Raw genomic sequence first — 4,220 nt, 5'->3', positions numbered from 1 at the left:
AGGTCAGAGAAACCCCAGATATAATAGGACAAAGGATCAATGTATCTAACCTGATGGGAACTAGTAAAGATTTGTGGGTGATTCTGCTGCTTCAAATGTGAAATCATCAATGCAGAACTCCAAAAACATGAAGAATCAAGGAAATTTGTCATCATCAAAATAAAACAATAATCTCCAATTACCAAACTCAAAGACATGGAATTTTGCAATTTACTTGATAAAGAATTCAAAATAGCTCAATGAGCTACAAGAAAACACAGTAAGACAATTTAACAAAATCAGGAAAACAATACATGAACAAAATGAGAAATTTAACAGAGATAGAAATCATAAAAAAGAACCAAACAGAAATTCTGGAGCTGAAGAATCTAATGAATGAAATGGAAAATGCAATAGAAAGCATCTATAGCAGAGTAGCTACCATAATTTGTTAACAAACACATAATATAAAAAGACATAGCTTGTGATACAAAAAATATAAAAGTCGGGGAGTAGAAGTGTAGAGTTTTCATATGTGATTGAAGTTAAGTGGCTATCATATTAAAATGAACTTTTTCCATAAGACGTTTTATGTAAGCTTCCTGGCAACCAGAAAACTAAAACCTAGAGTAGATTTACAAAAGATAAAGAAAAGGGAATCAGAGTGGGAAATCAAGAAAAGCAGTCAGAACAGAAAAAGAGACTGAGTCTTGCTTAATCCAGAATGACTACTCTGATCTTTGCTATTAAGGAAAATGGAGAACCAGGCAGCCGTGTGGCTTCTAAGGAGAGACTGAAGCTGGGGTCTAGGACTTCAGTCAAAGTCTTAGATGGGAGATCTTGGGTTTCAACATCACATGTTTGCAAAATGTTTGATTTTCCAACAGCCTTACCTAAAGCCACCAGAAAGTCTTTAGGAACTGTCAACAGAGCTACCAAAAAAGTCAGTAAAGACTAATAGATGCCTCAGAGACAAACTTCTCTGCCAAAAAGATGACCAAAAGCACTGTTAAAGAAAAAGCTCTGTTCCTGCCTCAAATGATACTTATCCAGAAATAGAGACACATTTTCCCTTCAATCCTCTAGATTTTGAGGGTTTTGACCTGCCTTAAAAGCACCAAATTGGACACCTCCCTTTGGATGGAGTGTCTCTCATGATTCTTAGTGAGGAGAGGAAACTTGAAAAGTTGTTATACCTTGGCCCCTCTTCACCTTTGAAGATTCCCTCTTCATCAGGGGGAATTTAATCTGTTGCAGTTTCTTTCAAGCAATTTGTCAACTCTGGATGTTGAATTGCCACCTGTTTGCTCTGACTTAGATATTTAAATTTCTTATCGCTTTATACTTTGTGTGTGCTTTTGTATTAATAAGCAATTTTTTTGTTTAACAAGAAGAAAATGGAAAATCACTAATTTAAAATGGTAAGCAGATACAGAGGAAAAAAGAAACAACGGAACTACAAAACACCTAAAAAGCAACTAATAAATGACATTAATAAGGCCTAACATATCAATAATTACTCTAAATGTAAATGGAATAAATTCACCAACCAAAAGTCACAGAGTGTATAAAAGGATAAAAAAACAAGACCTAACCATATGCTGCCTATAGGAGGCTCACTTCAGCTTTAAGGATATACATAGGCTCAAAATGAAAGGATGGAAAAAAATAATCCTTGCAATTGGAAACCAAAATAAAGTGGGGGTGGCTATACTTATAATAGACTTTAAGCCAATACAGTAACAAGAGAAAAAGAAGGTCATTATATAATAATTAAGGGGTCAATTTATCAAAAAGATATAACAATCATAAAAATATAGATACTTAACAATGGAGCAGCTGACTATATTAAGCAAATACTAACATATCTGAAGGGAGAAATAGACAACAATATCATGATAGCAGGGGACTTCAATATCCTACTTTCAGCAATGGATAGATCATCTAGACAGAAAATCTAGAAGGAAATGTTAGACTTGAACTATATATTAGACTAAAAGGATCTAACAGATATTTATAGAACATTCCATCCAACAGCAGCAAAATACACATTCTTCTCAAGTGCACATAGAACCTTCTCAAGGATAGGTCATGTGACAGGTAACAGAATAAGTCTTAGTAGATTTAAGAAGATTGAAATCATACCAACTATCTTTTCTGATAACAATGATATGAAACTAGAAATCAACAACAAGAGGAAAGCTGGAATGTTTATGAGCATGTGGAAACTAAACAACACACTCTTGAAGAAACAATGGTTATCAGGACCTAGCGGGTGGGGAAGTTGTTATTAAAGGTTACACCTTTGCAACTAGAAGATGAGTGAGTTCTGGAGATCTAATGGGCAGTATAGTGATTATAGTCAATAATACAGTATTACATACTTCAAAATTGCTAGGAGACTAGATCTTAAATGTTCTCACTACAGAAAAGAAATAATTGTGTGACCTGACAGAGGAGTTAGCTAAAGCTCTGGTGGTAATCATATGGCAATATATAAATTGACATGTTCACCATAAACAAACAAAATGTTATGTCTTTATCATATCTCAATAATAAAAGAGAGAAAGAGAGTTGGCAATGCTGTCTGTATACAGCAAAGAAATGTCTCTGGCACAGCAATGAGCATCAGACTGGCCCAAGATACTGGACACTGCAGGACAGGGAGATAAGAGTACAGGGTATGATAGACAAATTTAAATGTCTGCAGGTGCCAGACAAGTAAGATGTATAAATAAAGTGGACTGGGGAAAGTGGCTACCTGTGTACATTATCTGGTTGTGAATGTATAACATGCACAGGTGTGTGTGTGTGTGTGTGTGTGTGTGTGTGTGTGTGTGTAGGGGGCACAATAGTGAGCTGAAAAGCATGTGACCATTCAGAAGAAGGCAGCTGGCTCTCAGCTTCAGAAAGATTTGTTTTGTGGGTCTAATATTTCCTGAGGACCTAATTTTTCAAGAAATCAACATTTTAATGTAAAATACCTTGATTTTTCAATGTTGGCCAAAAACGTTAAAGCACTGTGTAACAACTTAAAACGTGAAACCACGGCTGGGCATCGAATTGGCTTATGGGCTACCAGCTTAGGAAGCAGGGGTATTTGGAAGGAGTAGGAGCACAAAGAAGAGAGAAAACAGACCATGGTGAAGAAGCTTGAAATTTTTATTCAGTCTATCTTTTATATATTGAAAGCTGAGCATTTTTATGACAAAAGTTTTAAGAAGAAAGTTCACTTTCAGTTTCACAACTGTGGCTACCAGTCCTTCCCTTATCCTATTATTATAACGCAGATATGTTGTGATTGGAGTAATTTACATATACAAACTATATCATAGAACAACAATTTCATTGCTAAGTGTAAGCAGGTTAGGGTACTTCATCCAAAATAAGAAAAAAATAAGAGAATTCTGCATTTTTTTAATTTTAAAGCTGACATTTTAGCACTATTTTGACAATGGTTCATTTACTCATGATCTTTTGGTTACACAATATTAAAAGGAAATTTATTTATTGGCATGCAAAGCAATATGGCTTTAGAATACACCTCTTAAATTTACAGAACTTAAAATTTCAAACATCCCACATGGCTGGCAGGTGATATTGTGAAGATGAACTTGAGTAATGACACACTTACTTCCTGGAGATTTAAAAAAAAGAGAAAATGACTTAACATAGTATAATACACAGATGATATAGTTAACTTATCCAGGAAATATTTCAATGATTTATTTTGATCAAAGTTATTTATGTCTTTTCATCTTATATATCCCTTTGTCTTCTGGAGTTTTCAAATATTTACATTTGAAGATGGCTTACCCTAAAGTGTCCCTATCAAGATATATAAAATGTATGAATAATTATAAAAAAGGCAATTACAACCTACCAAGATAAGTGGTTACTTTTGGCATTTAAATTTTTACTGCTATGCTTATTACATTAAGTATTTAATACCATATATACTGGCATTTTACTTTGTGCTAAAATTTCAACATACACAGCAATTTGCAATGTGTTCCGAATGCCTTGTCCCTTATTGACACTCAGGAAATGTGTTTGGAATAAATGAGTGAATGGATAAAATTGTAATGACAGAAAACAAATATAATAATGTACTCTTGAATGATTATAATTTTGATTATATATCAAGAGAGTAAAGACTCTCTCCCCACATAGGAACAACCTGTAGCAGTATGATAATATTTATGAAAGTGTTGATGGTTTTCAGAATAAACTAAAATAAA

General features: G+C 33.9%; 1 pseudogene; it reads left to right on the top strand.

Moving 5' to 3' along the window:
• Positions 1-703: 703 nt before the first annotated feature.
• On the top strand, positions 704-1,305 carry LOC115848945 (securin-like; annotated as a pseudogene).
• The last annotated feature ends 2,915 nt before the right edge of the window (positions 1,306-4,220 follow it).

This window comes from Globicephala melas, chromosome 7 (assembly GCF_963455315.2).
Source record: "Globicephala melas chromosome 7, mGloMel1.2, whole genome shotgun sequence".
Lineage (NCBI taxonomy): Eukaryota > Metazoa > Chordata > Mammalia > Artiodactyla > Delphinidae > Globicephala > Globicephala melas.
The sequence above is the reverse complement of the archived record's forward strand: the minus strand, read 5'-3'. Positions and strand labels throughout refer to the sequence as shown.